The following is a 13,180-nucleotide window of genomic DNA, read 5'->3' as shown; positions in this document are numbered from 1 at the left end:
AGCCCTTAAGTGTTCTCATAAACTGACTCAGGACAGCACCTGGGACCACCGCCTGTAAGATATGATTTATTAGAGGACTAAACCATCATGGCAAGGCTTCACTGGACTGTATTTTGATTGAATTTACCTCAGTATAATTCTCTTCCCCTACTTGTATCTGGCTTTGGTCATGTGTATGAATAAATGGAGTGTGTGTGTATGTATGTGTTTGTGTGTGTGTGTGTGACAGATTAACGAGGACAACACAAAGTGAACAGGAGACAGCTGTCTGCTCAGACAGCAGACGTCTAGCAGTCTCCGTTTTTCTCTTCCTTCGTTTGTCTCCATGTCATATGATTCATTAAATTCCCATTTTGCCAAAACCAGCAGCAACGAGACAAGGATGCAGAATATGGTACCCAGATACATTTAAAGTATTTAGACTTAAAGAAGCACTCAGATGATTTTAAGAACTAAGAGCTCGGGCTTTGGAAACACTTGAAAAGTGTATTTTCAGTGTGTAAAATCTAAATACATAATCTGTTGATTTCATTAGGGTAAGCTTAGTTTCAATGTATGCATTTGCTGTAGGGCTTAAATCTGCAACTCTCCACCATTTGACCTTAGAACTGAAGACGCTTCTCAGATGAGAGGTGAAACGTCTTCAGACGCTTGTGTGAAAAGACGCTTTTCTTTCCTTCTTTTTTCCAAACTCCTTAGACTACGATGACCTGGATGACTGAGAACCTTCACAGACATAGTACAGTGGGACAGTATCAGGTTTAAGGATGATAAAAAGTGAGACTGAGCTGCTACAGAAAACAAACCAAAGCTGCTGTTATAACCTATGGTTTCCTTTTAAAATGACCTTTATTGGCAGAATGATTGTTGTCTCATTCAGAAGACGTGCAGCTCAGCACATAAAATTTCCATCCATCCATTAGAAGTGTCAGGTGTTGCTTTTGAGGAGTCTGATAGCTTGACAATAAAAGCTGTCCTTTAATCTGGTAGTCCACGCAGCCATCCCTCTATGTCGTCTGCCCGACAGCAACAAAGAGAATACCTAGCTATGATTCTCCTTACTCTAACTCGAATCCTGAACACAGACACTGTTTGGAGGAAGCTCATTTCTGCCACTTGTATCTGTGATCTCATTCTTTTTTGTGCAAAAACAGAGCACACCATTCTGTAAATCGTTCCCACATAGTTTTAAAATGCGTCTTGTGGCAGTAAAAGTCTAAACAACCACCATATTTAATGAAAATGTTTAATTTTGTCCTTATGCAGCACTGACGAGCACCTAACAGGAAAGCATGTTGCTAATGCAGGACGTGGTGGTCCAGCAGTCTTATTGTGCTGCACCCAAACCACAAATGACTTTGTCCTTCTAATGTCAGCAGCTTAAAAACCTGCGCATGTGTTTTTAGTTCTAGAAACATCTCGTGCTCTTTGCTAAACAAATCTGTCTTTTGATCCTTTGACCTTCAATCAGAATTGATGAGCATAGTGGTGAAATCTGAACAAAAGTAGTCAGCTGGAGACCTTGTGGACACAAAATAAGTGTCAGTGTGTCTCGTAACACCGCTTCAGTGTAAAGAGGTTTTTGGGCAAACGATAATGAGCTTTAGGTGCTGATTGTGCACATTTTGCTGCATTTCGATGGAGGCGGGCCAGCTGCTTCCTCCCTGCTTCCCGTGTTTCTGCACATGTAACCAAACAGACATGAGGATTGTTTTCGGTGTTCTCATCGGACTCTCTTCCAGATCGTGAATAAGCCGATTACCCAACATGTGTTAAATGGTTGTTCAGAACAAAACCTCCACTCCCATCGCCCTGCAGTACCTCCCTCCCTGCTTCTGCTGTTGTTTACCAACACTCTCCAGTCACATGGTCGCGTAATGGCAGGAGCACCTCCACTTCCTCTCTCTTCAGCAGTTGCTAAGATACAAGGTGTTAGTTACTTCGACAATAGCATGTTGACGCAGGTCAGGGCCGAAATTTTCCAGTTAAAAAACAAAACAAAAGAAAAAAAAGGCCCTCTGTTTTGGTGGGCCTGCGGGCAGGAACTGGCTTTTATATTCTTTCACAGAGATGTTCGTGTGTAGTACATTAGAACTGCTATTGTGCCCTTAAAAGGTAAAATCCAACTGAGAATTTGGCAGAAGAGTCATAGGCACTTAATAAAACTTCTGCAGCTCCAAAATATTTTTTTAGAAAATGGTGAAGGTTTGATAAGAAGCACTTTTCTGCAAAGAGTCTAGCTCTGCGACTCCTTTGTGACTGCACACGGGTCCCCTCCACAGACCAGAGAAAATCTACTATAGCAGGTGCATGTGTGTGTGTGTGTGTGTGTGTGTGTGTTACCAAGGGAGAGTGAAGGTTATCGTTGCTCTGTTCTTGACTGCTTAGCTCACACAGCTGGTATGTAGCAAACCCCAGTGAAGGTAAACACACGCACACACATCTCACACATCAAGTATGCACACTTATCACACATCAAGCAAACGCGCACATGCAGGCACAACTAGAACTGCCTGCACGTGGAGCTGTACACTGATGCTAAGAAATTCTTAGGCTGTGAAAACGTGTGTTACAGCATCGTGTCAAAATGGGCTCATTACTCACCAGCAGAGTAACATCTTACTTCAGTTTGTGCAGCAAGTGCCCAAGTTCACATCAAATGTACGCACGCATACAAACCGTACGAAGCTGTGATGCCGTGCTTTGACAGAAGTCATTGGCTTAACGAGGAGAGCAGATTGATGAAGATGATGGAAAGTAACCGTCTCCCTGTCAGATGTCGTTATACTAATCTGCTAAACTGATGGGACAATGATTTTCAGTGAGCAGTGATGAGGCACATGGGCTCTCTGCGCTGTCAGAAAGAACGGGGTTGATTTTGTACGGATTTAGTTTCTTCTTCTGAAACCTTCACACTCTGTAACACTCACACCTGCTCTCTGATTAGCTTCTTGTCAGTTCTAAGAAATCTGCGCACATTGCTTGTTGTTCAAATAGACAAGGAATCAAACCAGTCCCCGGTGAACTCTACGAATCAGTTCATGCAGTCAGGGAGCCACCAGCTGGATTGATGGAAACATTACAACCGTATCTGATAATCTGTCCCTGACATACTGACATTCTTTATGTTAGCCAGCAGGGGGCGAGCCTGGCTGTAAAAAGAGGTAAAAGAATCCCTGATGAGTTTATGCTGTCAGATGCTGTTTTAAATTTAACTGAATAGAAGGTGATACGTGATACACTTTTCATTATTTACACTACTGCGCTAAAGTCTTCAGATGCCCATTATTTCCTTATATTACGTGTTAAGGCAAAAACAGAGTTTAGACAATTCTAACAAGCTTGAAAGTCAATATTTAGTATGAGCACCTTGATTTTTCAGCACAGCCTGAACACTTTGAGGCATCTTATTGTAATTTCAAATAGTCTTCAGGAATAGTTCTCCAGACTTCTTGAAAGACATTCAAAGCTCTTCTTTGGATGTTTCTGCGTTTTTGTTCTGTTCTCTGTCAAGATGATCTCAAGCTGCTTCAATAATGTTGACTGATAGTGTTCCAGTGTGTGTTTTTTCTATCCAGGTGTGCTTTTACTGCACTGGCAGCGTGTTTGGGGTCATTGCTGTGTTGAAAAATGAAGCTGTTGCCAATCAGATGCTTTCCAGAAGGTATTGCATGGTGGATCAAAATCTGATGGTCTGATGTTCACAATTTTATCAATGTTGACGAATGATGGTTTCACAATTTTAACCACAAATTTCAAATTTGGACACATCACTCCGACAGACCAGACCTGTTGCCACTAATGTGTAATTTGGCATACCCCACCCTTTTCTCCCCGTTTCCCTTAGCTTAATGAAGTGAACTTAGCTTAACAATGGCTTCTTGACAGCCGTCCTTTCACTGAGACACTTCTGATGAAGCTTCAGTGAACATCAAACGGATCAACTGAAGATCAAGAAGACTCTTTCAGGTCCTGTGTCATGTCTTTCCTGGATTTTTTTCCTCTTCTTTTTACTCTTTCTTAAGAACATGACTTTCAGATACTGTTCATTTGCTGTAGATAGTTTTTTTTTTTTTCTTAGGTCTCCCACACTCCACACCATACTGAGATATGCGAGTTTTCAGCTTTGTAGATGCAACCAAAGAAATGTGAACATGTCATGTGTTTTGTGACAGGCTGCTACTAACAAAGCCTTAAGATGCAATTTAAAATTGATTCTTTGCTAACTTGTCTGTTATGTGTAGCCATAACAGTGGTTCATCCCTCGACTTAGGTGCCAAATTTATGCCTGACTGATTCCTAAGTCTTAACCAACAAAGGATCATTCCTCTGAAAATAATCAGGTGCAAAACTGGACTGAAAATTGGAGAGAAAGCAGCCATTGTCCAAAGAAAACCTTTGAAAGTCCTTCAGAAAGCCTGGAGAACTACTGCTCAAGACCACTTTAGAAAATTCCAACAAACTGTGGCTCCTTGGGTCATGATTAGGGTAACCAGCTCCCAGCAAACTGAAGAGCAAAGAGTTTGTGTTCATCTGTGGGGTTTCAGAAGGGATGCACAGATCAGCACGTCACTTTTTGAGGCACAAGATTTCTTACCAGATGTTCACTTTTGTAAACCAGAGGCAATGAAAATGTGAAACAATTGATAAAAGCGCCGTGCAGTCCGACAAAAAGTTGGACACCTCTCTAATCATGAGCCACCATAAAAAACCCCCTCAACGATTAGAAAAACATGATAGATTCAGGGACTTCAGCAACCACCAGGTGGCAGCAGAGGTCTTTGTTTCACACTGCATCTGCTGCAGACTCTGTAAAATTCCAGAATTCTTCTACAGAGACTTAAATCCTGAGTGTTTTCCTGTGTTTTTTCTCCATAGCTGCACATTGTTTTAGGGAAACAGCTGTTTCAACAAAACAAAGTCAGACTAATACTCACAGTGAAACACACACAACCAGACACAAGAGTAAACAAACAGAAGTCCTGTTTTGTCAGGAAGAAGCAAACTCATGACACAGATCTGAGTCCATGGGAACTCTTGCTCAGGATTTATCCAACTCCCCTGCAATGTTTGTGGGGATCTCCCAAGTTAAGAAACCCTGAGCAGCTGAATGAAGGTGGGGCTTTACCCGCAGAAACCCAGCACAGGCAGGGATTTTAGCTAGGGAAAACATGTGGGCTGAATGATGACACCCTGTGTGAGTCAAAAGATGGATAGAGGTGGCTGGGTGCCGATAATTACTGACATTAATGCTACAGTACACAGAAAATGCAGCAAGTGCACTGCAGGATGGTGCAAGCAGAGTGCATGTGTAGACACATTCATAGCATTCTTTGCACCACGCAACAGGGATCAGGTGGTGAAATTAAGAAATTTACCACAGGTTTTCAAGCGTTTGGAACAATAGAAGATTTAATGCTGTCGTCTGTGGAGTCACTTTTGTGACAGGATAATTGTTTTGTCTACAATATTCAGTTTTTAAGATGAACTCCAAAATGAGTGGTTGGCTTATGGATGATTCTGTTTATTTAATGCAGTTAATTATGCAACACAGCATGTATTGTTACTTTTGCAATTTTACTGCTATTTGGATGACATTGCTTAGAAAAAAAAATTCAAACTAACAGCGAGATTCAGCAGTTTATCTCCACAAAATACACATAATTTCATGGAAAATATATATTTTTAAGCAGGTTAAATGTTATATATCCCACCTGCATTTGCTAGACATCTTCAATATGAATACTGAGAGTCCCGTCTCTTCAGTGTTTAGACGAAAAAAAAAAAAACATTACCGTATGTGTGGGTTTTGAACCACTGAGTAGACATTCTTTCAAGTAAAAACACCCAGAGATGCCAATTCAAACACACTTGCTGTTTACAACCTATAAATGGAGTTGAAGCCGGGGTAGAAAACATGTATTTTTTGGGGGGGGGGGGTGTTGAGTGGTGGGGGGAGGGTATTTAAATGTCTTTGGCCAAAGAAAAAAACAATTAAAAAAATCCATAATTATGTTTGAGCGGTCTGACGGGAAACCCGATCTCCTGAGCCTACTTTGGGCTCTCTTTTCAAGCTTCAGAATTTATATGTCTCTGTGACACTGTCCTCTCATGAAGTAAGGAAGTATAAAGAGTGACAAACCCCACAGAAGATGCAGTGGCGCAATGGAGCAAATGTCAGTTTGGTCCAATTTTAATTTTACCTGATATAAAAAAGTAAAAGGTGTAATGTTGTGGGAGACCTCTCTTTTTTAAAGACTGCAGCTTTAAAAGTGTGTTGTTTCATGAATATTTTATGTAAATACAAAACACCTAACTGAGATTCCAAGATTCTTTTTTTTCATGAAGCTTTCAAAATGATTATTTTTTCCCCAAAAGTTTCTTGTCACTGTGAAACTTTCCTGCACACAGTGCTGCTATTTTTGTCCCCCTGACACGTCGGGATCAGGCCGTGTGTTAAGGCCCTGTTAATGCATCACAAGGCTGTTTACTGACCTCCAAGCAGTGAGATTCACGATGAATGGCTCGTGACTCATGTTTGGTTAAAATAGGACCTGGAAATGCCTACCAGTCCAAAATGTTTCAAACTTGGGCAAGTGGCGTGTCATTTAGCATGACAAAGACATTCTTGTTTTTACTTTAATAAACCCACCCATCCATCCACCTTCATGTTTTATCTTGTAGCTTTGCTTACAATGTAAAAAGAGGTGTAAAACTGATGAAAAAAAACATTTAAGAAATTGTGATTTCAGGGATTTTGTATGTGTACACACACGAGTGATGCAGAGTGTATATTAGCGCATCATATGTACACGTGTTGGTGCTCACGTGTTTGTACATGGGAAGAAAATGAAAAAAGGAAGGATGGAGAGAGTGAGAGTGAGGAGGGTGGAGGAAGAGGAAATTCTCCAACCCCTGCCCCTCTGATTGTGTTGTAAAGGGGTCCAGCCCAGCCCTGTGGGACTGTACGCTCATTCCAAGGGACCAGGGGAAGGAAATCACCCGCCTCTTTATAACCCTTCTCTCCCCCTCCCTCCGACGTCGTAAAGCATACCACAGACCCAGAGTCAGATAGCAGCCGGCGTTCCACACTCGTCATCATCTCCTCATTTTGATCGACTTCCATCCCTGCTGTCCTCTCATCTTCTCAATGATTGATATGAGCAGTTGTTGCACCCCCTCGCTCTATTACTCATCCTCTGCACAGATGTCTTTTTTCTCCAGTATCTTCTCTCTCCTCATCTTCCATCCCTCCTCATCACTGTGCTGCTTTCCTCCTCTCCCTCCTCTCCTCCCTCCAGCAGGAACATTTCTGCTCTGTTTATTCTCCAAAGCACCGACTTCCTAACAAGGTAAAGCCCAGCCTGAGCTCCGGGCTCCACGCTTTCACACCCAATATGGAAGTCTTACTTCTTCCCTCGTGGCCCAGGAGAATTGTTTACGGGGGACGGTGCTGGACATCGTCCTGATGGACAAGCACATGGCTTTTATGCTTATCAAGCAAAGTGTGTTTGGTTTCCACACGTATGAGAACATTCCACGCGACTTGTGTCACAGCTCATCACATGTGCAGCGCTGAAACACGAGTCTGCAGAGCGTTAAAGGGATCCTGCTGTGCTTTTCTTATTTTCTGTCACATATATGCTCTTACAGTGCGGGATGCAAATATTAAACATGGTCAAAATTTTAAATGATGGCACCTGTGACCTAACGCTCAAGCTTCGCGCTGCTCTAAAGACTTTGATTCTGACAGCTTTTTCTAATCCTGGCTCTTTATGTCGTCATTGTGATTGGATATCCCTATTATGGGCGTGTCAGGCACACAGCCTCTGCTATAGGCACAGAACTCACACCTGTTGTTCAAACCTTCTGCTCTAAAGGGGCAGCGAATCAGGAGAACGCTGGTTTAAATGGAGGTGTTAACATCTGCACCACAGTCCAATATAATGAAAAGGATTATTTTGAACTGCAAATACTGCAAAACTACTCAAAAACAAAATATGTAGTTTTAGATAATAATAAATACGTTTTAAATGATGAAGGTGAGTTATGACTAGCAACTTCCTTCCCAGCTTAGCTAGAAGGGACTCCAGTTAGCTCTAAACTTTGTCAGACCAGTAGTATAGGACTCAGCATTAACCATATAAGGGCAGATCCCAACAGCACCACATTTTCTAGTCATACTAATGAGTGAAGCTTGGCCTTAAAGGGAGTAGAGCTTGTTTCAGTCAGCGTAAGGACCAGGAGAAGGTTAAATCAAGATTACTTTATGACTGTTAATCATGGAGAGCTACTTTAGTGGAGTCTAAGAGTTAAAAAAACAGAAAACACAATAGGTCCACTCTGAACTGTTTTTCCACCAATAATTAGTTGAATCATTGTTTAAGCTATTTATCAAATATTTACTGGTTAAACTTTTCTTCTTACTTTCTTACTGTGGCTTTGGGAAGGGCGCCCGATCCATTTAGAAGCCATCATGGATCTCTCCAGTTGTATATGGACATGAGCTTTCTTATCCAACGAGCATTCCCGTTTGTCATGAGATTACACAGATGCACGTTTCTGAACATCGAGGATTCTCATCTGCTATACGTCACCATAAAAGGCTGATGCTGAAAAACACTTAAGCTGATGAAGAAGCTTACGTGATTGGACAGAAAGCTCCGACCCAGCTGCAGGGCCTCACTGTGATGAGGTTTTTGTTATTTCCAAAGTCAAAAATCGATTGTCAGTCTGCACTTTTATGCCAGTGTAGCCTGCTCAGAAAACACGAACATCTAAGAGTCCATGACAAATCGGCGAGATTATACGGCATGATTTAAAACTGCAGAACCTCTGTTAAATGGACTTTGTGGGCAAATTGTGTCAGCAATTGAGATTTTAGTACTTTGCTCTGTTTTACATCATTGCACAGGCAGTTATGGCGGATTTTGCTGTGGTTTAGATGGAAAAAACAATAAATTATAAGAAAATAATGATTCATAGCAATTTTGATCATGAAAGTAAACATGATAAAAGCCAAGCAGAAGGTTTACAAGCTCCCACGTGAGTTAAGAAAACTGTCTTTGCGGGAATCGACAGTCATCTAAATGAACGTGTTTCATTATTTTTGTCTGGAGTCGATCTCGGTGCTCCCTGACAGATTATGTGAGTCACGCTGTAGAAACAAAACCCTTCCAGTTTGACTCTGGGAACTTTCTGGGATGCGCTGTGCATCCCGGTAGGATTTCATGGTGCCTCCCACATTTGAAGGCCTCTAATTAAGAAGTCAAAAAAGCCCCCCCGTGTGCAAATATAGTCCAGCGAGCGCTTAAATAGAAACTAAATACTGCTGCATGATGTAAGTACACTTTTTGGATCTAAAAAGGAAGCTTCTCACATTCTCAGGTTTCAGTTTGTAGACATACTCTTGTCGCACACTGAAATACCAGTGAACACATATTTTATCTTACATTTATCATCTTGCAGCTCACATTCAACTGTGTTGTGCAGCTGATGTAAATAATGTTAATAAAGTTCTCGTATGTTAATTTAACCCTAGATTGATTTCAAAATTGATAAGTACCCACTCCTAAACCCCCCAATTTTTCTCTCACTCCAAAGAATATAGGGTTAGATGTGAAAGAAAAACTGAAGTCCCCTGAAAAGCCTTGTAGGTTACAGTTGCTGCTCAGAGAACATGACCTCTGACCTTGAGCAAAATTAAGGACTTCAAAGCGCATCAAACTAAAAGTAAAGAGTTTTGTGTAGCTTCTCCGCATCCAGGCCATTTTTCATTGCTATAGGCAATAGGACTTCTTTTTGATTCATGAAGACATTTCAGCTCTCATCCACGAGGCTTCTTCAGTTCCAAAACCTGATGGAGAGTCTCAGGTTTTCAACCCCTTATGAAGTTGGCCTGTTTTTAGGTGGTCCTGAGAGTTGTTCAGTCACTTTGGTCTGCCACGACCACAACAACCGGTCGCGGTAGATGGCCGCCCCTCCCTGAGCCTTGTTTTGCCAGAGGTTTCTTCCTGTTAAAAGGGAGTTTTTCCTTCTCACCCAAGTGCTTGTATATGATTGTTGGGGTTTTCTCTGTTTCCTCTCTATTATTGTAGGGTCTTTACCTTACTAAATAAAGCACCTTGAGGCAACTCTTGTCGTGATTTGGCACTATATAAATTGAATTGTGTTTGGGGGTTTGTCCCCTGGATGTGTGGCCTTTAATGACTCACATAATTACAGGGTGATTCATCATCTTTCAGGACCACATCCAGGGTGACACCTCCACTAAACTGTGACTCTCCATCAGGTTTTAGAACTGAAGAAGCCTGCACCAAAGGCAGCTGTCATCTTTTAAAGCATTTAAGACTAAAGGTAAAACATCAGGTGTTCTGGGCCTTGTTGACTTGAGCCTCTCAGCAAATAACCATTGGCTTTACTGTCAGTGTCTGATGTTTAACTGTAGTGTCACATCATGTCTTAAAAATAAGATTCCTTGAAAACAATGTTGAATAATCACTGACAGAACATTTACTGAAAAGCTGTGCGGGTGGCCATGATGTTCCTCAGTATCCTTCTTGAACTTCTTATATTCTTTTTCATTGATCATTTTTGAGAACAAAATGAAACGAACAAAAAACAAATGTCATTTTTGGGTGTATAAAACATCAAAATGTAATTCACCATGAGGGAGACTCAGACTCATGAGATCGCACTCTGGAGACCAGATGTTTTCCTACTGAGCTAACTGACCAACACACACACTCAGCCACACCATGACTGCTGACATCAGAGAGGCCACAGCAGTCCCAATAAGAGCACCATGTGTCACAGGATGAGATAGAAGATCATTTGCATGTATTTACATGTAATTTACACATCGGAAACTTGATATTTAAACAAGAAAACGGCATCTGTTTTCTTTAAAAAATAAACGTTGTGTGACAGTTTGATCAAAACCATTTCATAACCAAATAAGTTTCAGTCAAATTAACTCTTAAAAAGAGACGTGTGCATTAACCTTCTTAAATGCACTGGTTCTCAAACTTATCTTGGCATTTTACAAGCCGGAAAAGAGTTCACACCCCTGCATTTTTATCCAACATTAAAGATACCTGCTGCAAATTTAGCCTTATGTCATTGTTTTAGCGTAACCTGCTTTAGAACTGACATTAGATTTTGTGCTCAGTCTGAGCTTTTCTGGCAACCAGAGTAAGTCAGCTGTGAAGAATAGTACACAATAGGCGCCACTGCACCAACAAAGTCTTGTTTATCTCCTTAAATTCATAGTTTCCACAAGCTTATCTGCTGGAAAACAGTAGTTTTCTCCCAGTATGTTGGGGGAGAAGCTGCCCCTGAGTTCAATTATCTTGGGATTTTATTCACGATGATGGAAAGGAGCTGGGCCAGTGGGTTGGTGCAGCATCTTCAGGAATGAAGGCGTTGTAGCAGACTGTCATGGTGAAAAGTGGGACAAGTCAAAAGGCAAAGCTTTCCAGCTACCAGATCTATGTTCCAACCCTCACCTGTGGTCATGAGCTCTGGGTAATAACCAATAAGGTAAGGCTGCGAATACTAGCTGCCTCCTTTTAGAGGTTTTTCTGGGTTCATCCAGCAGGTTCTTCCCTCAGTCTCACCTTCCACCTCTGGTCTTTTTACCTTTTTTATGTTGCAGATTTGTTTAAGCCTGTGCAAGTGCAAAACCATTCACTAGTTGAACTTGGCCAGGAAATGTCAAGATGTCTTTCACACAAGCCTGGGAGAATTAGCATTTTATCAAGTCTTTCTGTGTTGTCTGTATGTACTAAACTGCTGGCCCCAGTGGAACTTTGACTTGACATTCATAGAGTGCAGCTTATAAGAAGGAGGGTCATGCAGAGAAAACTCCACGTGGTTTTAGAACTAAAGGAGTGTTTTGGGGATATCCTGTATGATTAATCTGTATACATCAGAGAGAACATAGTGTTTAGGAAGCAAGAGTAGAGGAAGTATAGGGTTCAGGAAAACACTGCACTGCCACCATAACATAATACAAAACACACAATCTGACTCTCACACAATGTCAGGGCTGGCCACCTCCCAGTTTCATATCAATGACTTGACAACTATTCACAACAGATATTACAACTGCTTTGAAGAATGTGGCTCGAGACAGGAAGAAAAACTCATTACATAAGGCGTAGAGCGTTCCAGTAAAAGCATACAGCCTTCTCCTTTATTTGGAAAGCCTACACCTCGGCACGCTGAGCCGTGTTTTGGTTTTCTGTCCTTCGAGGGAAGCTGAGAATTTATGAGCCGCTGGTCCAGGTGCTCTCTCTTGTTGACCCTTATTGGTGGCCCAGTGGGAGTCCACAGAGAGGCCTCGAGGACAGAAGGGAAGCTGTGAAAACTGTGCAGAAATTCTATAGTTAAACAACTTCTTTAATCTTTGATGAAATTTTCGAGATCTCCTTTAACCATATACTGTACTGGTGCAGTGGCTATTTGAAGAGAGTGCAACTGAGGTCATTTTTTCATAGCTACAATTTACTGATATCACCTGAATGCATCTCATGCAATCAGTCATGTTTTAGAAAATGTTTAGAAAAGACGACATCTTGCTAAAAATAATAAATATGACTGATTTCGACGCTCTTGTGTGACACAAAAGATAATGGCTGTTTCATTCAGTATTCTGAATAAAGTTTGAGAGGCTTTAAAAAATCCCAGAAGGTTCCTAGGAGAAAGAGCAAGGCTTATCTCTAGAAGGTGGTCTTAAAATCCAGGAGTAACCCAGGAAAAATTGGGGTGTTGGTTGGAATGAAGCAGACAGACGTGGATTTTTATTGTAGCAAAAAAGGTGAGAGAATTAAAATGTTCAAGAGGTGGAAAGTTTCAAAAAACAGGAGGAAAATCTGTCCCTGATTTTTAAAACGGTGCCTAAGATTAATATTCTGGAGAAAGAAATTCAGGAAAACTGATTAATTACTCCAAAAAGCTGATTCTGTTAATCTGGACGTAGCGTTTTCAGTGGGAGAAATGTTTCGTCACTCATCCAGGTGACTTCTTCAGTTCAGCTGACTGCAGGTTTCCCCAATCTTATAAACAGTATATTTGCACAATGACTGAAACTAGCACCACTGAAACTGGGACTGAAGAATTCATTGGATGAGTGACGAAACGTCTCTCCCACTGGAAACGCTGCGTCCAGATGAACAGA

General features: G+C 41.4%; 1 protein-coding gene across 15 annotated transcripts in view; it reads left to right on the top strand.

Moving 5' to 3' along the window:
- Window positions 1-13,180, top strand: part of tns1b (tensin 1b) — a 160,263-nt gene that overhangs the window by 37,789 nt on the left and 109,294 nt on the right. The gene's annotated exons all lie outside the window — the stretch shown is intronic.

Source organism: Pelmatolapia mariae, linkage group LG16_19, assembly GCF_036321145.2.
Source record: "Pelmatolapia mariae isolate MD_Pm_ZW linkage group LG16_19, Pm_UMD_F_2, whole genome shotgun sequence".
In the NCBI taxonomy this organism is placed as follows: domain Eukaryota; kingdom Metazoa; phylum Chordata; class Actinopteri; order Cichliformes; family Cichlidae; genus Pelmatolapia; species Pelmatolapia mariae.
This window is presented reverse-complemented; position numbering and strand designations above follow the sequence as displayed.